At 37.8% G+C, this 26,523-nt stretch overlaps 1 long non-coding RNA gene across 2 annotated transcripts; it reads left to right on the top strand.

The window, feature by feature from the left end:
* The first annotated feature begins 920 nt into the window (after positions 1-920).
* LOC114487204 (uncharacterized) lies at positions 921-19,206 on the top strand. 2 transcript variants are annotated; one of them, XR_003682090.1, is made up of 3 exons: positions 921-994; positions 14,102-14,201; positions 19,073-19,206. It is a non-coding gene; the product is annotated as an uncharacterized lncRNA (long non-coding RNA). The 2 variants fall into 2 exon arrangements; XR_003682093.1 differs by lacking the exon at positions 19,073-19,206 and adding an exon at positions 15,143-15,392.
* The last annotated feature ends 7,317 nt before the right edge of the window (positions 19,207-26,523 follow it).

The following is a 26,523-nucleotide window of genomic DNA, read 5'->3' as shown; positions in this document are numbered from 1 at the left end:
TCTGAAGTTTTTGAGCAGAAAAGTGACATAACTATACATTTAAGTTAATTTGCTGGAAGTGGACAAAAGCAGAAATTCAGAAGGATCCTCTGTGAACTGATGGCGTTCTGGTCCTGGAGTCATGGCAGTGGCATCAGAAGGAAGAGAGAAACAGGGCTAAGTATTGATAGTATTCTTTGTGGAAATACAGAAGGCCAAAACAAGAGAGGACTGAAGTAGGAGGCCAAGAGTTAATTTTCCAGGTTTTCCATAACAGAATTTTTGAAGCCAGAATTCTAAATATATTCTTTTAAGGAGATATGAAGAATTTTAAATTGTTTGATGCTGTCTCCACAGTGGCTAAACTTATGCTAACTAAACTGAATGCCTCCATTTCTTGGGCTCCTCACAGTCCTGTTTACTGGGACTTAAATTCAAGAGTAAAGCTGTGACACCGCAAAATCACCGCTGGGTTTTAGCTGCATCCACTCAATCAGTTATGTCTACCTAGCTGATGCATATTATCCAAATTTGGGTGGGTTTTTTGTATTTTTGTTGCTATATGGGAGGGGTACCATTAAAAGATATAAAGGGACTTCTCAGCTGAAAAACTGACAGAAACCTTATTCCAAATGATAAGTTGTCACTGCTTGAATGTCAATCATTCTTAAATCCTGAACACACTTTCATAACCAACATTTCTCTTAAATATTTAAATGGTATCCTATTTCCTACATTCAATAAAAATAATAAATCTTATTAGCGAATTCAATCCTGTTGGTTGTGTTGTTAATCCCAGTACTCTATTTATACAATTATTTTCAAGTTTATTTCCTATTTTTATCTTGTCCTTCAACTGCGATATAGTTCAGGGTTGCCTATTTTTAGTGCACTCAAGTACCACAGGGCAGAAATGCTTTAACACTTCACTGTATAACCATGGCAGTTCTGGACTGCACCTTCCCTCCTAGCAGGCGCCCTGTGCTTATGTCATCTGTGTCTTCCAACTTAAAGGGTGAGTCTAAATTTTCCTATTTACCAATCATAAAGAATACCCATTTTGTGGCAAGAAGAAAAAGAGCAATAAAATATTTTGATGACCCTGTATTTTAGAGGAGACTTCAAAAACCTTGTCTAAAAATAAGACATTTAATGCAAGTGCCAAAGATCAAGTAAATCATTTTTAGTAATCCTAGGACTTTTGACTGTGTCCAGGCTTGATTTGGGGAATCCTACTATGAGAATCGTTTTATTCTTTAAGAAAAAAATCTGAACAAAAGCCTGACTTCTTGCAGAATCTTTGACAACTTTTTCTTTTTTAAACCCTTATCGAGATGAGCTGTCTGAAGCAAGCTGACCTTCATTTAAATATGAATTTAAAATCTGCCTCACATGTCTGAGTGGGGGCAAAATGCCAGGTGTATTTAGGGATATCTGGTTAATATTGTTGCAGATTATCCAAATCAGCTCACTCCTAGAAGGCTGAGAGTACAAGCAGAAAAAGAAGTGACTGTAATTAGGACATGGAGTTGTGGAGTGAGACAAAGATGGTTGGGTGAATGGGGTTGTGCATTTCCTCTTTGGCACTCAGGCTGTCCATGCCATCTGCTGCAGAATGGGAGGAACAACTGGGCTTGTCCTAAACAAACACTGGCAGTTGGTCTTTTCATTTCCTCCCAGAAGAATTTGTCTTTACTAGGACAAAGGTCTTTGGAGCATCACTGAGATTTATGCCTTAAGAAATGCAGTGAACCATTTGGAAATCAAGATTGCTTTCTTGAAACTTTAAATGGTCATAAAGAAATGAGAAGTGGAAAAATAAATTATTCCGAGGATGTCTGCCCAACACAATGGTCCTAATGTGAAATTCCATTTGCTACTCGCTTGAAAGTGTATGATTTACCATAAAAATATCAAATATGACCATCTAGAGGGGTGGGAGGGAGGGAGATGCAAGAGGGAAGAGATATGGGAACATATGTATATGTATAACTGATTCACTTTGTTGTAAAGCAGAAACTAACACACCATTGTAAAGCAATTATACTCCAATAAAGATGTTAAAAAATATCAAAGATTTTGAGACTCAGTCACCAGGGAGTGTGTGGAATAGCAAAGTGAAGTGTGGCTTCTCTTGGTTGCAATAGAAGAAAGTGACACATGAACATTTAGAGAGATGTTATATCCATGTATATATACTTCCCTTAAAAGTTATTTATCCAATTATTTATTATTTTCCCATTACTAACTTTTATTCTCCATGAGGGAAAAACCATACCTAGTTTACCCTCCATGCATAGTCCATAATACATAATAACAGCAGCAGTTAACATTTTGCCCTTACCATTCGCTCTTCTAAATGCTTTACTGATATTGATCATTTAATCTACAACAACAGGTATTATTACGTCCATTCTTACAAATGAAGAAATTGAGGAACAAATTACCCAACATCACATCTAGTAAATAGAAAACCAGAACATAAACCCAGGTACTCTGACACTGAGTCCTCATTCTTCTATACTACCTGTCATATTAAGCATGCGATGTAAGTATTTGTTGAAAGAATGAATGACCAATTCAGTAAACTGCTTTTTAAAATCTTGACTAGGTGAGAAACAGGTCATTTAAATTTTTCTTCTCTCTCATTAGAAATATTGATCCACCTCCCTACAAATGTAAGAAAATAGTTAGAGCCAACTGTATTGATAGCATGATGATGACAATAACCAAACTTCAATCTTGATACAACTATTGCAGAATTCCCTCCAATTCTAAAGAGACATCAAGAAAATTTGGATCCTTTAGGTTAAATTTGCTCAAACCTGTCTTGATTTCCATTTAAACATATTCTGCCAGAAATACACACAAATATATTAGGAGGCACAGAAATCTTTCATAGTATTTGTAAAGTGGCTTACAGACTTAGAAATTTATATAAATGAGTTAATTGATTTTTAAAACCCTCATTAAGTGCCCACTCTCTAAAGTACTATGGCTCTAATCAAGTCACCACCTCTTCCAAGGCCTTTAATTATTCCTTCTACAGAGAAGGACTTTGAACGGACACTTTCTCCAAATTCGAATTCATTGTAATGATTATTACTTGTCTCCATTTTAATAGATTTTTCCAAGGGAATAGGTGAATTTCACTGTTTCATAAATGAAATTCTTTAAGAATCATAAGAAATAACACGTGTACTAGTAAATACATTTGCTTGTTTCAAAACTCTACTTCATGATAAAAGTACAGTAACATCTAACTAAGGAGAGGTTTTATTGGTTTTGTTAAAATCAGTTTCATTCAGGAGTGCTGAGGAAAGCAGTGAGGGTTGCATTCTGGACCGGGACACCAGAGAGCTGGGTTCTAGTCCTGGCGATGTTCCCAACTTACCGGGAGATCTTGTCCAAGTCATTTAACTTCTCAGAGCCTCAATTCCTTCGTTAGTAATACTAAGGTTCTATGACATGACCCTTGCCTCTTCCAGAGAACATATATGTTAATAAATTACAGAAGTACTATGAATTTAACATTTTAAAGTAGTCATTTTTAAGGGGAAAAAACCCATTCTTCCTTGAAATCTAGATTCCACCTAAGTGATACTGTTTCTCTATGAAGAGATAGAATGAGCTATGGTGAGGTGACTTGTGTAGATGATCTCATTTGGGAGGTACCGAGGGCACAGAGACTTGTCATTGCCAAGTAAGTCACATTTAAATTCCCTTAAGCCTTGAGAAATAATGTGAGGGAAAGTGCAAAAATAGCAGTCATTCTTTTGGACCAAGTTGACTCCTAGGCCTCCTGAGAGCACCGCAGCTGTGTATTCATCTATACGCAAAGAGAAATAAGAATTTTCTATATTTGGCACATGGTACTCTTCTATATACCAATGTGCTCATCTATCAATATTTTTTACGCTGAGCCTTTCGGTAAGGAAAGTTCCACCATGCACACTGCTTCATGCACAGCTACACATGTTGAAGATGCTTTTTTTTTTTTTTCCTTGCCATATGGAAAACTGCAAGAGCACAGAGCCACACTGAACCAACCAGAATGAAGCTAGAGGCAGCTGTATCTGATTGAAACCGTGGGGAGAATCGAGACTGACAGAGTTGCAGGGCTAGAAGGTTAATGAGTCCATAGTCCTGCCTCCAGGCAGAACTGTCCTGAAGCATTCCAGGCAAATGACAGCTCAGCCTCTTGGAAAATAAAATCTTCAAAACACGCTTCGGTAACATTTCATTGTCTAAAATGTCCTTATCCTCATAAAGTTCTGAAAGCAATATAAGTCCACACTCTTCTGTTTAATCTCCCTGTTGACAGATATATAGAATAATAAATTGACAGAAATGTCGAAGATGATGAGAGACTTAGAGATGGGTTACAGACCCGTCATCCTCCCAGAGACCTCAGAGGAGGGAATAATTAGCACATCTGTGGACTCTGGTTCTAGTTACAGTAATATTATGGGTCCAAGTATTTGTTTATTATAAATCAGATCTACTATTTATCATACATTACTAAATTAAATTTTGCCTTGCACTCCATAGCAAGAATCATAGGTTTAGCAAACACTATCTGAGCTGAAACATTTAATCAAGGAAGGTTATGTAGGTTCTTACATAAAAAGGCAAAGGAAGTACAGACTGGTGTACAAATAGCCCCATACTTCTTTATTTACTAATTTTGTTATAGCATTCCAATTTATGGTTATGTTCTTACATATAATGCTTCTAATAGATTACAGCCTCTCATGCCTCTGGGCATTAGGAATCATGAATGGGTTGGTGGCATTATATAAAGACAAGTGTAGGCCATTTGCGGATCAGGGTTCAAATCCCTTGTCTGCTACCTATCATCTGCATGGTTAAGCTGCTCCATCTGAGGCTTATTGCCCTCACCTGTAAGAAGAACTAATAATACCTATTTCACACTGATCTTGGAAGATAAAATGGGAAAATATTGGTAAAAGCACCTAGGACCTAGCAGGCAGTAGCATAAGTGTTAGCTGACCACTAACCATGAATCTGATCTGCTACATGCTGCCTTTCTTTCCTCTTCCCCATTCCTTAAAAGTTCCGAGAGAGGGTGATCTGAGTGTGGGACAAACCTGCCTCCTCTGACTGTCACCAGGCTGTGCTTCTGCTTCCATTTGGCCTCTCTTCTATCGCTGATCCCCATGCTAACTTATCAGGGGATTTCCCTTAGGGACATAAAGGGCAAGAGCAAGAAGACCTTACGATGCCAAGTTAAATGCGATGCTGGATTTTAACTTGATTTTTTAAAAAATCTGTGCATGTTACGTTTGTGCTAAGAACAAGTATTTGGAATTCAGATTCTAAAACACTATATTCATTTTTAGAAAGCTGTAATAGAACTGCTTTGTGCAAAGGATAAAAAGACTGATTCAAAGATAGACTACTTTTTAGTTCACAGGAGTGAGCAATAAGAGGAACTATTATTCATTGTGAAGTAGAAATGCTAATATCTACAGGATTTGAAATACATCTAAATAATGTCTTATTGTCAGAGAAATATGTTCTTATTACATAACAGATAGCTATAGAGACATTTTAAATCACCACTCCAATTTTATGATCCAGAAACCACTGATATTTGAGTACATTTTCTCTTTTCCTGCACATATTCTGACAAGCAGGACTGCTTTTAAGTTCAAGTTCTGCCACTTCCTAGTTAGTTGGTGTTGGGCATATTAGTTTCTTGAAGCATCTGTCACTGCATCTGAAAACTGGTATCAACTTCATAGAGTTATTGTGATGACTTGTGAAATAATGAATATGAAGCACTCAGTACTGTGTATGGTACGTAATAAGCATTCAGTCATGTCAGTCATTGTGATTATTCTTTGTTGCGTATTATTTTAAATGGAAAACTGACAATTCAAGGAGAGGAAATGAAGGTCACTAGCAAGCTGTTTTGTCTTGAGCTCTTGGAGCCAGTACAGTACAGAAAGATTTCTCATGCAACAACATCAGAGACAATTTATTGAATGCTTTACTATGTGATTCCAGATACTAGGATATTATAACTGGTTTAATCCTCACAACAGTCCTGAGACAGGTGGCATTACTATCTTAATTTTACAGATGAGTAAACTGAGCCAAAGACAGGTTAAGTATCAATAATATGCAAAGTCTCACAGCTAAGTGACAAAGCTTGGGTTTGAATGCAATCAATCTAGTTCCAGAGTCCATTCTTGTAAACTGCTGGGCTGCAAGCAGTGTACTTACCCAGCCTTAAGACTTCAGAAAGAGCCCAGAGTCAGCGACAGAGACATAGTGGTTTAGTGGACGGGGGATCTTATACATCTTATCCAAGGTCATACACCTCACCGTGTGCAGACGGTGGGAGGGACACGGCAACAGTCTTCGCTACTCAGGGGGAAAGGAGGCTACCATTTATAGGGGGAATTAATGTCAGGTTGGCTCAGTTACCAGGGAGACCAGCAGTTGGGGCATAGTGCAAGCAGGTAGGCAGTTAATTAGGCCCTATAATTAAGAGGATTGGATAGTCATGTGAGAGAAGCAGGGCCTGGTTGAGCAGGGGATGTACAGAGACAACAGCCATCTTGAATGGCCTCCATGCATTCCACCCCTACACGACCCTTACCATCTGGGTCCACCCCTCTTCCCTAATATCCCTGGGGTCAGGTATGTAGAGGTGCACTACAACCAAATACCCCACATACCGAATAGACAACTGCAGCTAAAGAAAATCAAGAGTCCAAGAGAGGGACAATCTTTGGGGGCCATATGCTTATCAGGTCAATTTTTCATGGAAGTCCAGAGGAGGATGACTTACTCCTCTAGGTACAGCGACCCAGCAAACTCACTGCACAGTGACGCCACCACAGTCACCCAGTCCGCAAACAGATTCCCCCCACTCAGACTAAAGACAAAATATAAGACGTTTAACAGGCACAATACAGGGAAAATCATGACCACTCAGCAAAATACAAGCAGTAACAGCCTTCTGAGATAATACCGTCTCTACCTGTGGTTTTCATCCTGGCCTGCAGGATCCCGCCATCCCGCCTGTCCACCCTCATGGCCCATAGCCGGTGCTAAATAATGAAGAAGTGGCATAACAGGCCACATGGTTAATATAATGGTGCCTTTCTCCAGTAGGGATCCCGGATTAATTACTCTAGTAGTCCTAGGTGGGGCGCGGCAGGAGACAGGTGAGCTCTGTAAGTCCCTTTCTAGTCCTATTCACCACGGGGTGACAAACCCAAACCACCAGGGCCTTACCTGCCAGTCCCAGGGCCATTTTATAAGGTGTTCCTCTGGGTCTAGATCCTGTGGCAAGGGCAAAAGCAAGTTAGGGTCCTGGCCAATAACTGGCAGTGGGCCTTCAGTCCTTTGGTAGTCGACAGTCGAACTCGGATTGTGTTGGATCAGCTGCCTCTGGGTTAACGTGGCATAAGCACTGGGATGGTTGCTTCCACCTTAATGGTTGTTTAAGTAGCCTGGCAGCAGTGGGGTTGTAAGGCAGGTGGAAATGCCAGTATGTCATTTTTACTGGCCCATTCCTGAACTTCATGGCCAGGAAGGTGGACCCCTTGGTTCTTAACAATGTCCATGGCAGAGGGGGTGGGGTCTGTATAGCACGCACAGCTGTTCTAGATCCCAAATAATGGTTTTGGGGGGTTGCTACACGACTAGGATAGACCTCTTGTAATGTCTTTTACCTCTTGTAGCGCATTGTAGACTGCATTTAGCTGTTGTTCCATCACACTACATCATTATTCCGTCCCCTTCCATGGCTGGGACCTGAGGCCCAAGGGTACTCTTATTATTTTGCTATTGTCACAGGCCCCTAACAAACACTTCCGAGTAACTGGCCATGTCCAATTCACAAGCCTGTCCCTGAGTTAACATCCCTAAAGCCTGTGTCTTGCTTAGGGCTGGTGGGTCAGGGATATGCTCATGGTACCCAACTAGATAACAGCCAGGTATTTGATAATCCAGGTTCTTGCATTTTGTTTGTATTCACCAGCCATCCCTGGGCACTCAGATGAGTCACAAGCATGGGGCCGCTACTTTTCAACTGGAAAGAGGCTCTGAGGTTAACAGGATTTCATCAGCATAATGGGAGAGAAAGACATCTCTCATGGTAAACAGCTGCCATGGGGCTCCACAAGCTAGTGGACAGCCACCTTACCCCGCAACTTTCCGCTCTCCGTCCTTATTTCCCGGCATCTCAGCGCTTTCGAGTTTCCCCAGCCACCTGGCTGGCTCACTAATTGTTAGGCTGCAAGTCTTGTACTCACTCGGCCAGCCTCAAGACGGAAGAAAAAGTTCGTAGGTAGCGACAGAGACACCAGTGGTTTACTGGATAGGGGATCTTACGTGCCTGAAGCAAGGTCCTGGAGCGACACCCCACTGCGTGCTGTGTGCGGGCAGACAGCGAGCAGGAAACGCCAGCAATCTTTGCTACCTGGGGGCGGGAGGAGGGGCGGGTGGGGGGAGCCAGGAGGAGGCCACCACCTAGAAGGGGAATTGACGTCAGGTTGGCTCAGTTACTAGGGAGACCGGCAGCTGGGGCATGGCGCAGGCAGGTAGGCAGTTAATTAGGCCCTATAATTAAGAGGATTGGATAGTCATGTGAGAGAAGCAGGGCCTAGTTGATCAGGGGACGTACAGTGAGCAAGAGAACAGCCATCTTGAAAGGCCTGACCCTACATAAACAAATACAGAAGAGTTTAATATTGAGCAGATATTTTTGCAAATAGTACAGTTTAAGTCAAACATTCTAAAAAGCACTTAAATTTTAACAATTTAAATGCAATTAATTAGAAAAGGATCACAAAGATAAATACCAGGAAAAGAATTAGATGCCCTATTCTTTCAGAAAGAATGTTTTGCAATGTTCCCAAGTGGCTTATTATGCCCATCCAGCAACGTTACAGGGCCTCGTATTCGATCCATTTCTTCTGAACTTTGTAGGTAGCTAGAAATGGTTAGGCAGCAAGCAGTGCTCTTGGAAAAATAGATTCGTGTTACCCTTGGAAACAGAGTGTGTTGCAAGAAAGTCTTTGGCATGAAACAAGGCTGAGTATACACAGCCGTCTCTCAGATGGTGTGGGTTTGGAAACATAAGTGGACAAGCCAAACCCTTTAAGTCTTCCTTTTCCTTTGAACTGAATTCCAGAATGTGTTTTTTATGTTACTGTGTAGCATTTATGTTTATCCTTATTTATTCCTGCATAATATTTCATTGAGTGGATGTGGCTATTGAATGAAAACAAGATCCCTCAGTCGTTCCAAACTGAGTTAAGTTAAAAGTTCCATGCTTTCCAAGCTCATCTACTCATCCCTTTTGGATAGTGAGAGAAACATCCAAAGGAAGCATTGGTGTGGTCAAATGATAAAGCGAAATTGCTGTCAACTTTTGGGGAAAACTGATATGTTCAGATATTGCTGATGTAAGTGTAAATTTGTATATTCCTTTTAGAGAACAATTTGGCAACATTTACGAAGTGCACTATAAATGTTCATAATATTTGGCACAGTTCCCCCTGTTCCTGTGAATTTATCCTAAGGTAATAATTATAAAGAAAAAAAAAAACATAAATGGAGAGAGAATTCAAATGTAGCGTTAATTATAAATAAAACCTAAGGAACATACTGACTGTTCAACAACAGACAAATAAGTAAAACATCCATGGAATATTTTGTTCCCTGAAATAATTATAAACATGAACTGTATAATAACATAGAAAAACAAGACGTTAAAAAGCCGGGCACTAGATGATCTGTTTACTTTGATTATACCATGTGATGTGAATAAACTAGAAGGTAACGTTGAATAATGGAAGCGATGGTGTTAAAATAGGAATAAGGACTAGGTGATTTTTTTCTTCTTAAATTTCTTTAAATGTTCCTTGAGCTAGGCAAAAGAACTGACAAATAAGATAAATAAATGGATGAAGAGTTTTCTTTGTCATTAGAAGAGCAGGTAGATTTTCCTCTTCCCACCCCCAGTGTCAGAAAGAAACCAACCAACCAAATACATCAAAAACGAAACTTCTTGCCATTTGCCTTTAAGGAGAGCTGCCATGTTTAGAGTTTACATCTCTGAAATAGCCACTCTGGTGAGAAAAGAGACTAAGAATGAACTTCTGGAGTAGGGTCTTCAATTTGAAGTAAGATTTCACTTCAAGAGATCATACTCTTCTCCCCTCCCTTCCTCCCTCCCTTCCTCCCTCTCTTCCTTTTCTTCCTTCAAATATAGCAGACATTTATATTGCTACTCTCCTCCTTCCTCTTACAAATTTCTTTCCTTGATCATCAATAGGGCTTTAAGGCCCCCTTTTCAATACTTTTTAGTACTTTTTTTCCTTTATCTTCCATCTTTATGTAATTATTTTACCCTTTATTTCTGTATGTTATTTACAGTTAATTCACTAGTGCACTTTTACTCTCACCCTGTTTTGTGTTTCTTTTAAAGATACCCTGGCTGACTAGCTATAATTTCATTTTCAGTAGTGGATATAAATAAAGGTTAACTTGACTCCAGCTCTTAAATAGCACTTTTATGGTTAAGTGGTTATGGCTAAGTTTATGGTTGTGGTTAAATAATTTCTCAGAAGAACTAAAAGTTAATGGCTTTGCGTCATTAAGAACATCTTCTAATTATTCCTGTCTTTTATTCAAATTCTGTTATAAACAGAGTAAATGCTTTAAATTTCTTTATATTTATACAGTATAAATAAATGCCTTGTGGGGAAATTAAGCATACTTTTTCATCTGTTTTTAAAATAGTTTTTGTCACTTAGTGTATATAGTTTGTCATATCGTTGAATAGTATTTCTATTTTTCATTTGTGTGGAGTAAACTAGCCAGGTATCTGCTGCTTAGTCTGTTTGCAGTGATTATATCATCATTTTGTGTTGCTAGTGATTTATTTTCTGAGTTACTCATATTGAAACATTTTCACTTCAAGTGGATCATTGCCCTAAAGCACTTTTCAACTTAATAAATATAAGTAAAAATTGGACTTTTCATTTTGTTATGAAGTTTTGATTATAGGCAAAAACTCTAATTTGACTCTTTTCTTAACTTAGTTCTTTTAGCATTTAAAAATACCAGATATCATTACAAAAACTTATGCTTCTCCAAATGGGAATGTAACACTGTTACATTCTCTGTTTCTCTGTTTTCATAGGTGACATGTAAGTTATGTTTCTCTGTTTTCACAAGTAACGTGTAGGGGTACTTCTGAGGCTTAATTTAACCATCATAGGTGACACTTGAGCAGTGTCATTATGAAATAATATGCAAATCCTTCACCTTCACTTAACAATACTCACGGAGAAGCTACTATGTATTAGGCTCAACGTGGGGCCCTAGGATACAACAGGAAGCAAGACTGTACCCTCTTCGCATCCTGTGCTCTTCACCTGCAAAATAGGAAACTGATATTTTTTAAGGCTCCTTTTAGGAGTAAAGTCGCTAATTAATCTGATTGTTTTTATTTCAAAGATCATAAAAGATTATCCATTTTAGTAAAAGCGAAACTTTAAAAAAAATTAAGATATTTTAAGTGATACCTGGTTCAATATCTAGAGTTTACCATGGTAGACAATAACTGGTGTATGTTAGGGTTATCTTTGAATATGACTATAGATGTGTGTATTTATATTTTCAAATATTGTGTATTGCACAACGGAATTTAAATTGTAGGTTGCCATATGCACTCGGAAAATTGAACAAAAGCAATGAAACATGGTAAATACAACAAAACACAAAAAAACAGAAGTTAGAGGGTTTTACGCATAGACTAAACACATTCCCTGAAAAATTCAGGGCATACATTAACTATTTCTACTACCATGATACTGAGATGAGAGGATAGCCTTATGATATTACACACTGACTCTTCAGAAAATCCAATATTAAAAATCCTAAACTCATAAGAGAACTAAGTGTATTAGTTCCACGTTACACAAGGAGTCATTTGTCGGTTTTCTTTAAAAGGAACCATTTATGATCCCTCCACGAGTATATTTATAACATGATTCCATGTACAAAATTTCCCTTTCTGCACAGTTTCTCAGTAACAAATCTATTGTGTAAAGCATGGTCCACGTGTAATCTTCTTATACCGTACTAAGCTAGGCTGAGCAGCCTCAAGGTCATTCAGACTGGTTTTGGCTTTTGTGTAAAGACGGCCCCAAGCTATTTAAGGAACATCTGGCTGCTGGAGAGCTTGGAGCCAAATTTGCCGTTCATCACTAGCAAGTGCCTGCTTTTTAGATATTAACCTCACTCCTGGCTCCATCTAACTTTTCCATTCTTATTTTTCATTTACTTTGTTTAAAAATACATATTAATTAAAAAGTTAAAAAAATTTTACATGTGAAAAAACCTCTCAATAATCTACCCTAAATTGCTTTGGGTGAATATCTAGATATAAATCAATAAAGAGGGGCTAAATAATTTGTGTGATCATTAGGAAACCCCAAAGACCAGAATAACACAATAGCCTATTGCTTTAGTTATGTTTATGCTAAAATATCCAAAATGAATAACCATAAAAAAGCATCACTTTTTAACAGACAATAAATCAAGTGTTAGTAAACACAAAGAGTTAGCATGGGTAAATGACTTATTTAAATACATGGTTTTACTTGAAGTAATCCTAATAGTGCTTATTTGTAAATTAAATTCTAAACAGTATATAAATCTGCATAAATAGACTATGACATCTTGAAAACTGCTTCAATCTTTAAAATAGTACATTAAAGTTGATTTACCACATGATTCTCATGAAAATACCTATGACATCTACATTAATACAGAGTGAAAGGATAGTAATCAGTGAAACGTCTGGGATTTCCACATGAATCAACACTGGTGCATTGCTAATGTAACACTCAATTACATCATGTTTAATTTATGTGGAAATGTTTGGATATGCCTAAAATGTCTGTGGTAAATCATTTTGGGATCTTAATTGAACATTTTTCTGTGATAAATTACTCTGTAAACACTGAAATAATATTCTTACATAACTACCAATTTATTTTGAAAGACTCCAACAACCCCAAATCATTATTTTCTTTGTATGATCCTAAGCTTGTATCCTTCAGGAATTTATTTTCTTTTCTGGTAGCAAATAATTTTAGCATTCATGAAATGCTTATTTCCATCCCATAGCTTGGTTATCATTTTTAAAACTCAAAATATCTATGTTATTTTAATATACTAAAGATCATGGTGAGCTATAGTCTCTTCAGTAATGAAAAATGCTTAGAATTAAAAATTTGACTCTCTTTTCCCCAATAATAAGCTACTTAATTTAATATACTAAAGTAGTGATACTCTATTTCATACTCAATTACTTTATTATTAAGAATATTTAAGGGACTTCCCTGGTGGTGCAATGGTTAAGAATCCGCCTGCCAATGCAGGGGACACGAGTTCGAGCCCTGGTCCAGGAAGATCCTACATGCCACGGAGCAACTAAGCCCGTGTGCCACAACTACTGAGCCTGCACTCTAGAGCCTGTGAGCCACAACTACTGAACCCGCATGCCCAAAATACTAAAGCCCGCACGCCTAGAGCCTGTGCTCTGTAACAAGAGAAGCCACTGCAATGAGAGGCCTGCACACCTCAATGAAGAGCAGCCCCTGCTCACCACAACTAGAAAAAGCCCGCGTGCAGCAATGAAGACCCAATGCAGCCAAAGATAAATTAATTAATTTTAAAAATATTTAAAAAAAGAATATTTAAGAAAGGAGTTCAGTTTCATGGTGGAGACTAGTTGAAATGTCATTATTATAGTTAATACAGAAGAGATTTTATATGAAGCTGAGAAATAAATATTTTTTATCATAAAAATACTATGATACTAAAAATTAATAATTTCCCATGTCACTACCATTCATTACCTGATGAAATGTTTAAATCAAATAAATGTTTAAATCAAATAAATTCTATTTTGAAATTTTTATATACCTATTTACTTGAAATATAATAATTCTTCCTAGAACTATAATTAAAGTAATATAATTTAATTTAAATTGATGTAAATTTATATTATTCTAATAGTTATAAACTTAAATCGGACTATGATTTTTCTATCATTTTCCAGAAAAATGAGTCAACAGCAAATCTGGAGACTGTACCAATCAGAATTCTTGGCTGCAAACAAACAAACAGCAGCACCAACAAAGCAACATGATACAGCAAAGGTAATCATGGGTTCTTCAGCTGAGGCCTTAACTGGATTTTGTGACTCCCTTCCTCCACTACACTTTCCTTGCCTTCAGTTTGAATCTCAATGGGTCATGATTCTTTACCCAATATGGTGAGGGATCTGAGCCCCTGGTAGCCTTGCTTAAATCAGGTTGCAGTATACTGACATTTTCTTCCACTCACAATTGTGGCAGTAAGTCTACTTTCCCTTAAGCGGAACTGACAAACATAGTAACACAGCAACAACAGTAATAATCTTTTCTCTCTAGTTTTTTGTTTTTGCCTGCTTCCATAGGGCATGAAGAACCCAAACTGATTAGGTGCAGCCTTAGCTTCCAATTCAATGGAATTCCAATCCTCATGTTACTATTCCATCAGAATCCAAAATCAAAAGGATAGAAGACAAACAATTGGCAAGTGAGTTAGTAAATGTAATCCTGAGAACCTCCATTCCAATTTTAAACCCTATAATTCTAGACTTGGATATTCTGACCAAGTGGAAAAAGAACTCCATGTGGCAATCGTTTGTTCAAAATGTAAACCATATCCTGCAAGAAAAAACATCAACCCCCCGCGCTGTTGACTCTCGGTTAAGCTTATCTGATTCAGTGACTAGTTCCTTCAAGTAATGGGGTATACAATAGTATCAATGAATCCCTTGAATATTAACCCATTGCCTTCCTTGTTTCTTTTAAAAAAATGAGTCCCTTTAAACTGAATCTATTTAGTGTGGGGTACCATCGCCTTGCATAAGGCAACCAATTAATCTACAGATGGTGTAATGACAGAGAAGAATGATCAGGGAAAGCAAAAACAAATTCAGAATAAATATCTACTGCAATAAGGAAAAACTGCTGCTTGTTGCTCCCCATCCCATAAAGATGAGAGGTATTCCGTGTAGACAGCTTGATATCAAATTGTTCTTTGGTCTCTCTAGGTATAATGCTTTTTAGAAGCCCATGATCAGTTACTGATACTAGAAAATGGAGTGTTGACTGTAGCCGGATGGCCACTGATGAGAACTCCGTGTTGTTGAAACCGCGGATAATCTTCATTCCCTCTATGATAAACATTTGGTTCATGAATCCGCTGGCATTGCTGAGAAAGGAGGTTAACCTATATTTACTGAGTGGATCACCTTATCTGTTCAACATACCCTTTCCCCAAACTCCCTCCATAATCTCCAACCCTGCTCTTCCCAACTGTCTGGCCATCCAGCTAGTTCATTAGCCACTGCGTTGGTATAGGTTCTTGTTCTGATTATCTTTACTGCATATAAAATTAACCTACAATTTAGTGGCTTAAAACAATCATTCTATTATGATCATGGATTCTGTAGGTAAGGAATTCAGGTGGAACACTGGGGATGGCTTTCCCTTGCTCTATGATGTCTGCTGCCTCAGCTAGGAAGTCTTGAGTCTGGGGATGACTCAATGACTATGGGCTGGAACCATCTGAAAGCTCCTTCACTCACATATCTGGTACCTAGACTGGGCTGACTCAAGGACGAGGACTGGTGACTGAAGTAATTACATGTGGCCTCTCTTGGCAACCACATAGCATGACAGCCACAGGGTGATAGTATTTCATTCCCAGTGACCAGAGGAAATAAGTTAATTAGCTGTTTCACTTTTGCATAGTGGAATAAGGCAGATCTAAATTCTATCTCTAAAATGACTAGAATTTTAAATTCCTTCACCCTCAACAAAGCCAGATAAAAGCCCTGGATCCTGCCAATTTCACCAAGATTCTGTGCTGCAACTCACTACTGGTAACAATTTCTGTTAAGATCGATCGGGGTCTTGGTTGCACAGCAGAAACTGACTCTGACCCTACTAAGCAGAAAAGGACTTCACTGGAAGAAAGAAGGTTGGCTCAGACAGTCCATAAGAGGGCTAAAGAACCAAGCTCAGAAAAGGGCCCTGATTTAGAGACTGGGAAGCAGAGAATGTAGCTAAGCTCGTATCTCAGGATCAGCCTGGAGAGAACATCTCCACTAACAGTGTCCCCACTGGATCCTGCCTGCTGCTGCTAACAGGAAGACCTACCACCGCTGTGACTGACTTAACTGTTCAGTCACCTCCAGAACAACCCCTAACTAGCCTTGATTTTGTCACTTTCTACAGATCCAACATTCCCATATAGAGCTTCCTGCTGGCCAAACTCAATGACATGTCTGCTTAGCTCTTGGGGTGAGAAGAGGGGATGAAAGCTTCTTGTAGTTCCCCAGAGGGGAGTGGGACTCTGCCTCACCACATTTACACAACAGGATTCCTACCAAATAAAAACAGGGCTTAGATTATGGGCAGGCAAAAATAAAGCATATACCTATTGAACATGCTTAATCTAATTATTTAATAATTAAAATGAATGAATGGGCGAATTAACAGTAAGACTTAATTAGTTCAAGCAACTACTTTAATAAAAAGAGCCCCAAGCTTATAGCCTTAATGTTGCTATGTGACTGGGTAAATCATTTAACCTCTCGAGTTCTTTTTTCTCATATATAATAAGAGGGTTTGGCCTCTGATCTCTGATTTTCATTAGCACTCACTTCTTTATAAAAATTATTGTCCGTGTTATTTGCAGAGGCTCATCCACATGGTGGAGCCATATGCCTAGGACTTGGCAGTACCCACTGCACTAGTTTTATAATATTAAAAACACTCTTAGTAAACCAAGTTGGCTAATTTTTTTGAAGTTACAAATGGATTGTTTTAATGTGTGTATATAATGAAAGATTATTGAACAAAGCTTGGTGAAATTTAATGGTTATGCATCCAATTTTCCATTGTGTGTGCAGAAATCTGGGGATTAAAAAATTTTTTTTTACATGGTCTCATTTTGTTTTCTGAACTCCAACACAGTTTCATCGTCTGGAGATAGCCTATAGCCTGGAAAACAACAAATTCAAGAAACACCCTTCCCAAGAGAGTGTGGGTTCTTGGTATAGAAATCTTTTCATGAGAGACTTGGTTCCAGGGTTCTCCATGAGGAAATTTGGGTACTTTCCATTTAATTCTCTCATCTGAGTCATTCCTTCAGTGGCCTAGATGTCACCTCCGAGGATGATTCAAACTTTTCAAGACAACACGGAATCTTTTCTATCCTCTTTGGGAAAGATCACAAATATGCTTCGGAGGAAAAGATGATGACACTCCAGATTGTCTGGCTTCCCCTTTCACAGTGATTCTATTAGGGAGTCTCTCAAGCTTATAGGGAATCCCCCTTCATCCATCTTTTGGCAGCCTGTACTGAACCAAGACCAAATCTTCGAAGACTTAACTCGTGGTGGCTCCCACAGTCCATCCCTCACAACAGAGCAATGTTTTGTAAATTCAGAGAAGCATGTTTGCACTTTGGAGAAAAATATGACTGGCCAAAATTCTGCACAGTTTTGCTATACCATAGGATGGATCCGAATTCCCAAACAGGGTTATGACAGAAAAATCAGACAATTGGAATAGGCATTCAGAAATGGCTGCTCATCTAGAAACATGAAGTTCCCATACTTGGGGACTTTTGGTTTTATTTACCCGACTTGAGTCATGTCTGTGTAAGGGAAATTCCTAGTGAGGTCCTGGATGTGACCACTGGGTGTGCTCCAGTCTCCTCAAGCCAGCACTAGGTCAAAACAGGACCTCATTCAGTGAAGCTTACAGTCAGACTGGCTCCCTCAATATTGCTGTGGGGCTGGCTCCATGGCTACAGGGAAGCTCACACAGCAGCAATATGCATTCAGAAGTTGCCTTCCAACCATCTATATTAAATCCCCATATTATGGCAGACAATGGCTGTTATATTTTATCACATAGATGTAGCCAAAGATTACTGGTTAGTTGAAGATTTAATACGAACAGATGATGGGTAAATTTCACAAGTGACACAGTGTTGTTTGGAACATTTTCATTTTCTCACCAACATTACAAAAAAAAAAAAAAATCACAGCTGAAGGGACCAGTAATAATGATCTACTTCATGAGCTGATAGAGAGAAAAATCAAGAAGAGTGTAAATGTTCACACTTGTACTGTGTTAAAATTCTTCACACAGGGCCTGGCATAAAATGATCATAACAGTGAACTAACATTTGTGTTAGTTAACTTTACGACATGGACATATTATTACATCTATTTTTAGGGAGAAAAATTGAGGTACAAAAAAAAGTTACATTGCCTAAGTACAGCCTGTTAGTTAGAGATGGGCTGACGTTTGAACTCAGGTCTTTTCTTACCACAGCCCATGGGCTTAGCCACATTACTCTGCTTGTGATGGACGCAGGCTGAATAGATATATTTTTTAAATAAATAAATACACTAAGCACAGAAATTATAGAATACATAACGCCTTCTTGGATTATGAGTTTTTAAACCTCCTCTTCATTCCTATTATATTCCTATAATTTTGTTAATTTATTTTATTAGTGTCTCGAATTCAGTTTAGCAAAAATATTCTTCCTAAACTTTAATAAAGTCTGTTGGTTAATATAGACATAGCTTGCTTTGTGTTAACTTTTTATACATGAAACTGTGTTGAACTTTGATGGGTATACTGTATAGTTGTCAATTCCCAAGTTTAAGTATATGTAAACAAAAACAAAATCTCTTGTATTTTTTAAAAGGTTAAATGAAGTGACAGAGCACATGATGACCTATGTAAATACAATAGATTTGCTGAAGGGACTGTTTCAGTGGCCTTTACATACTGGCGTCAAGTTCAACCAAACATGGTAAACTTGTTCCAAAAATACATGTCATTTTTAGGGGTCACATTTATTGCTGAAATGACATTCTTATGTGCTATAAAAATGACAGTCTTTTTATGTAGACCCCTTTATTCATTTGCCACTATTCTCTGTTTCTTTTCAGGATTTCTGAGGATTTTTATTTCCTATTGTATATCCAAACCAACCTTATTGTGTCCCTTAAAAAGAACTTTCCAGAGAACCATCCAGGAATTAATAAGCAAGCAATAGAATATTTTAGATAAGTTTTACAGACCGTTCAACTGTCACATATGCCAAAAAAGTCACTGTTTTTATATAGACTGGTAATTGACCTGATAATCTGTGTAGGAAGTGAGTTGTTTTATTCACTTACATATTTATATATTATAGCATTATACAGGCATCCAGTGCTTTGGGGAATGAATACTTACAAAATAATGTTAGTTAAAAGGTCTTGTCAAGTAAGATGAAACTTATTTTAGTTGCAAAATCAGGGGTTGGCAAACTTTTCTGTAAAGGGTCAGATAGTAAATATTTTAGGCTTTCCTGGCCATATGGTCTCTGCTGCAACTCCTCAACTCTGCCATTGTAATGCAAAAGCATACAAATAGTGCGACTGTGTTCCCATAAAACTTTACGGACACTGAATTTTGAATTTAATTTTTACGTATGACAAAATATTCTTCTTCTTTTTATTTTCTTCAACCATTTAAAAATGTGAAAAGGATTCTTAGCTTGTGGGCCCTCCGGCTGTAGTTCGCTAACCCCTGCAATAAACAGTGAAATCAGATGTAGGTGAATAACAAAAATCTCCCAATGAAATGATTTTTTAAATGTTAATGACAAAGGGCTTCCCTGGTGGTGCAGTGGATAAGAATCTGCTGCCAATGCAGGGTACACAGGTTCGATCCCTGGTCTGGGAAGAGCCCACATGCTGTGGAGCAACTAAGCCCGTGAGCCACAACTACTGAGCCTGTGCCCTAGAGCCTGTGAGCCACAACTACTGAGCCCACGCACCTAGAGCCCGTGCTCTGCAACAAGAGAAGCCACTGCAATAAGAAGCCCGCGCACCGCAACAAAGAGTAGCCCCCGCTCGCCTCAACTAGAGAGAAGCCCACATGCAGCAACAAAAACCCAACACAGCCAAAAATTAAAAAAAAAAAAGTTAATGATAAAGATACAAAGATAGTGGCATTTTAATTAGTATATTTGCTTTTGCTTTTAATATCTGCTAGGAATTTTCATCTTCTTTGTTACCCCTTCTGAACTTACAGTGTTTTCTAAATCCACTATCTTTTCTTTTTACTATCGGTCAACCATTTTACCCTTGATCCTGTATTCTTCAAATCATGCACTGATTTGCTATATTCTTATAATTTATAATAATTGATAACAATTATTGAGATAATTAATAACACAGAATATATTAGCTTCTTCTTTATCCTTGTCCTGATGAAAGTTGTCATTTTATATGTTTTTAGGTTTTCATAAATGCAATAAGTATTCCTGTGTCTTCTTATTAATATAAAATTTTCTTCCCTCACATTTCTCTTTACTGAGAGATTATGTTTCAAATACGCTGATGTACTATGATAATTTTGGCTATTCTAATAATGATGTAATCTAAAATGGGGAGTAATGGCTATTAATAACATTGGCCCTGAACACTGGCCCTTGTGGAACTGGTCAGAATATGGAAGACCAGAACCAAAAGTACAGGCAGGATTAAAAGCTGGGTGAAGACCTGAAATAGAAACACACAAGGATAATTGTTTTAATGATAAGGAGGTGAAGATGTGATACTGAAGGAGAGTTCAAAGTTGGCCATACAGCCAAGGAAAAAGGACAGGCACATCACGAGAATAAGTGACAAAAGTTTTAAAAGTTCAAAGGTGTCTTTTTAGAAATGGACTAGGCCACTGGTCAAAACTAAAGAATACTAATTAGTTGACATTTTAATACAGATTATGGGTAAGATTCATAAACAACGTAGTGTCTGAAAAATGTTTGTTTTCTCATAACATTATCAATATTACAAAAAAAAAAAAACACCCTCAGAGCAGAAGAGAAAAGATCACTAAGTAAAAGTTGATGAGCTGATAACATTGGTTTGGCAGCTGGTAATATGGATCCTTAGCTAGAGAGGCCAAGGTTCAAATGTATGTGAATGGCAGGCATTGCACGGTGAAAAGCCCAAGTGTAGAAACTGGCACATGAAGTAGGAAAACTAGAGACAAGGTAGAAAGAGGAATGGGATCAAGGAAGATATTCACAACCTGGAATCGGAGTCATCTATCAAAGATAGATTGAAACCTGCAGGGAACAACCTGCATTTTGAGTTCCTACCAGCATTGGGAGAATAGTCACAGATGACGTTCTTCTGCAGAGGAATTAGAATGGCAGGAAAAAAAGAGAGAGAGAGCTGTACTATAAACAACGTAAGATAAGAATGAAGTGACACCATAGTTAGATTACATACTTTTTATAAAGTGAAACCTAGGTCTTTCAATTCATTCATTTAAAGTATGTCACTATTCAAATTATGTGGCATCAATTAGAGATTAGTTGATGTTTATTTTAGTCATTTTAATGAAAAATATGGTCATGGAAAATGCATATTTGATTGTGTATGTCCTAAAATCCGGTACTCATGCCTGTTTGGAGAAGTCCATCTGGTCACATACTTGGCCTCACACCTTAACGACCCAACACTAATTCCTGTCCTAGCCCCTGAAACATCTCTCTATGCATCTATTTCTTTCCTCCCCATTGCCTCAACTTAGTTCAGGTCTTTGTCTTATTTCACTTGGATTACTGAAATGTCTTCACAAATTCTCTCTTCATTCTAGAGCCAGAATGATCTTTACAAAACAAAAATTACCTCATGCCCCTTCCCATCACTTTTAAAAGCCCAGCTCCAATTAACACCCAGCTGCACAACTTTGCTAATGTACTTTTACGTCTCCATGCCACACTTTCATTATCTAGCAATATAAAATCAAGAGTAGTAACAGTACCTAGAGCATATGCCAGTTCCAAAGACAAAGTGAGATAAGTTTAGAACAATGAGGAGCCCACATTTCTGTAATTGAAACTTGCAGAAATGCATTACATGTTACTCTTATTATTGAGAATGGCATCCAAATTCCTTTGTAGGGCATTCAGCACCGCTCATGATCTTGCCCTTGCTTTCCTGTCCAGCATTAACCCTCTTCACTCTCCATACCATTCCCTCCTTGGCACCAGGTAAGCTCTGCTTGAGCTATACTGAACTACTTGCAGCTATTTTGAACCTTCCATTCTTTCTCTTGGATTAGGGTCTTTGCACATGTAGCTGCTTTACCTGGAAAGTCCCATCTCAAGCAATTTGCCTAATTAAATTCTATTCTTTTTTAGGACATAGCTTCATGGTCATCTTTGCAAAGACTTTTCTGGTCTCCCAGGCCTGGACCAGCTGCTCTTTCTGCCTAGATGCCCTGTGTCCCTGTGTTTTCACCTGCCTTCCTAAAAATTCACTGTAACTGCTTACTTCTTTGGCTTTATCCCCATTTATCCATAAGATTCTTGGAGGCAGAATTTTCTGAGGGCAGAGTCTATGACAGTGCCTGGCACATAATGCACATATAATAAATATTTGCTGCCTTCATGAGTGAATAGGATGGCATAATACAGTTGTTACTTCAAAAGTGAAACAAAGCAAAGCATATTGGTGGCAATTATATAAAAGTCCTATTTGTTTCCTTCCCAAAATATTCAAGCACGCTGGAAATACATAAGTAAATGTGGCATTTGGAATATAAATATGTCTTAAGTGAAAGTTTGTAATAATTATATATCAAGCATTTTAAAATGTACTGTAAAAATACACTTAATGTTACAAGCTGTAAATTATTGAACCAGATAGAAAAAATCAAATTGGCAAATTATGTTTCTATTTATAATTATTTCTTACTTTTTTGTTGTTTTTCAGTTAGGGTTTCTCCTTTAACTTTAAGATAAACATGTTCACTGAGCTTGGCTTACTGGACTGTAACCCAGGACTGACTGAATTGAAGCACACTGGGGAAATACAAATATATTTTTATTCATCACGGCAGATGCTCTTTGAAACTTGAATTGTGAGAACAGAAGTTCAGTTTATGTGTTTTTCACTTGTTCTTCTGACACAAAGAGGCCAAATGACACAGTGGAAAGATCCTCAACTAAATGTCAAGAGAAAACCTTGCATTCTAGTGCCCTCTTTGCCACTTAAAATAGCCTTGTGACTGTGTGTCATTCAACATCTCTGAGGTTTAGATATGGAAAAGAAAGACATGCTGTAAGTGGCACAGCATGGGTGGTAGAAAGTCTCTGATAGGTACATGTCTGGGGAGTCCTGGTTTTTGCCACTAATACTCGGGTGACCACTGAACCATCTGTTTTCATTTTCTCTTTCACTCATTTACATACTGTAAGCGCTCAGCATATACTGACACTTTGTTAGGGGATTCAGAAATAAAATACATGGTTCTCATCTAGAGTAGCTCAGAGTTCAGTGTAAAAGACAGAGATCCAGATCTCTGATAATATCATCTCTAGGCACACATCCCAAACATTTATGTGCATAAGAATCACCAGTGGATTTCCTTAAAATGCAGATTGTGATTCAGTAGGTCTGGGGTAGAGCCCGAGATTCTATATATTTCACAAGTTCCCAGGCGTAGAGACTGTGGACCAATGGATCACAGTTTGAGGAGCAAGTTCATTGGGATATAAACAGAGAGATGTTAAAGGAGCATAGAAGAAAGGAAATTAACTCAACCAGGAAGGCTCCACCGAAAAGGGAGGCTCCACTGAAAAGGTAGGTATTATATGCATATGAGTAGAGGGAATATTTTATAAAGGACACAGAAGTATGAATGGCTATGATGTGGGTGTGGAAGAAAAGATAGCAAATTGATGGAGGCATGTGGCAGGGAGACCAATTTCCAGGAAGTGCAATAGTCCATGTGGGGGATGATGAGGACCTAAATTACCTTAATTCTTTCATCTGATTATTCGTAGCTCAGTTTTGCAAATGGGGTGTGGTGAAGAGGGCCTCATGAAGGTGGGGATAGTGAGGATGAAAATGAAACAGATTTCTCCCAGTATATTTATGAGGTAAAAAATAACAGGACCAAATTTCTGATTGAATATGGTTGAGGGTAAAGGATGAGGCATGCAGGGATGTTTGCATCTCAGGTGACTGAAAAACAGGGTTATTTTTTAACTTAGGAATTCAACAGAAGAAGCAGGTTTGGATTTGTTGGGGGAAGTGAAAAGTGAAGATGAAGTGAGTTTTGAACACATAAAATTTAATGACTGGGAGACAGAAATTCATGTCCATTTAGGTGTAAAGATCCACTGTTGCTCCCTTTTCTTAAATCTATTGTCCTTGAATGATGCACAGAGTTACTACTTTCTATTTAGCAATAAATAAAACATCTTTGAGAACGAATTAACATTGTACACTCATCTCAGGAGTCCCTTTAGGGATTTTCTTTTCTCACTTATAAATTCTCTTTGTGTATCCTTAGAAGTTGACTCTTATGACTTTTAATAGTATTAATTTTTTTTTCTGAATACAACATTTTTTTATCTTGCCCATGGGTGGGTCATATAATACAATTCATTGTCTGTGTCTCTTCCTCTTAATTGTTGCTGCATCCTTTCACCTGTTTTTGTTGAAAAGTGATTACTGACTTCATTTTCTCCTTTGACACTACTTTATTATTTCTCATGGGCTTTATCTGATTATACTTCAGACTTTTAAAATAAGTCATTCTGAAATAATCTGTCCCGAGTAAATTCTCTTCGGTAGTCCTATAACTTATAGCTTATATACTAAAGTTGAAATTTATTACTTAATATTTCCCCAATATATCATGAAATATCTTGCCCCTTCACCTTTGCTGATATTGTGTTGCTGCACAACCTTCAAAACCTAGTTTTCTCTTTCAAGAGCTTTTAATTTTTCAAGAGAAGTAGAAATCTAGATTTTTATTTGAAGTCTACAGACCTTATTGATGTTGGCTCAAATATTTTAAAAAATACTATTCATAGTTGTTATGGTTTGACCTGCCAACTAAAAAGATATGTTGAATTCTTCACTCTAGTGCCTGTGGATGTGACCTTATTTCAAAATAGGGTCTATGCAGATGTACTCAGTTAAGATGAGGTCATTAGGGTGAACCCTAATACTGTATGACTGGTGTCCTTATAAGAAGAGAAGGGGGAGAAGAACTACAATCCTGCAGCCTGCAGAATGAAAACCACATTCACAGAAAGATAGACAAAATGAAAAGGCAGAGGACTATGTACCAGATGAAGGAGCAAGATAAAACCCTAGAAAAACAACTAAATGAAGTGGAGATAGGCAACCTTCCAGAAAAAGAATTGAGAATAACGATAGTGAAGATGATCCAGGACCTCGAAAAAAGAATGGAGGCAAGGATCAAGAAGATGCAAGAAATGTTTAACAAAGACCTAGAAGAATTAAAGAACAAACAAACAGAGATGAACAATACAATAACTGAAATGAAAAATACACTAGAAGGAATCAATAGCAGAAAAACTGAGGCAGAAGAATGGATAAGTGACCTGGAAGACAGAATGGTGGAATTCACTGCTGCAGAACAGTAAAAAGAAAAAAAAAAATGAAAAGAAATGAAGACAGCCTAAGAGACCTCTAAGACAACATTAAATGCATCAACATTCACATTACAGGGGTCTCAGAAGGAGAAGAGAAAGAGGAAGGACCCGAGAAAATATTTGAAGAGATTATAGTAGAAAACTTCCTTAACATGGGAAAGGAAATAGCCACCCAAGTCCAGGAAGCGCAGAGAGTACCAGGCAGGATAAACCCCAGGAGAAACAATCCAAGACACATAGTAATCAAACTGACAAAAATTAAAGACAAAGAAAAATTATTAAAAGCAGCAAGGGAAAAACAACAAATAACATATGAGGGAACTCACATAAGGTTAACAGCTGATTTCTCAGCAGAAATTCTACAAGCCAGAAGGGAGTGACACGATATGTTTAAAGTGCTGAAAGGAAAGAACATACAACCAAGATTACTCTACCTGGCAAGGATCTCATTCAGATTTGATGGAGAAATCAAAAGCTTTACAGACAAGCAAAAGCTAAGAGAATTCAGCACCACTAAACCAGCTCTACAACAAATGCTAAAGGAACTTCTCTAAGTGGGAAACACAAGAGAAGAAAAGGACCTACGAAAACAAACCCAAATCAATTAAGAAAATGGTAATAGGAACATACATATCAATAATTACCTTAAATGTGAATGGATTAAATGCTCCAAACAAAAGACACAGGCTTGCTGAATGGATACAAAAACAAGAGCCATATATATGCTGTCTCCAAGAGACCCACCTCAGACCTAGGGATACATAGAGACTGAAACTGAGGGGATGGAAAAAGATATTCCATGCAAATGGAAATCAAAAGAAAGCTGGAGTAGCAATATCCATATCAGATAAAATAGACTTTAAAATAAAGAATGTTACAAGAGACAAAGAAGGACATTATATAATGATCAAGGGATCAATCCAA

This window comes from Physeter macrocephalus, chromosome 2, assembly GCF_002837175.3.
Source record: "Physeter macrocephalus isolate SW-GA chromosome 2, ASM283717v5, whole genome shotgun sequence".
Lineage (NCBI taxonomy): Eukaryota > Metazoa > Chordata > Mammalia > Artiodactyla > Physeteridae > Physeter > Physeter macrocephalus.
This window is presented reverse-complemented; position numbering and strand designations above follow the sequence as displayed.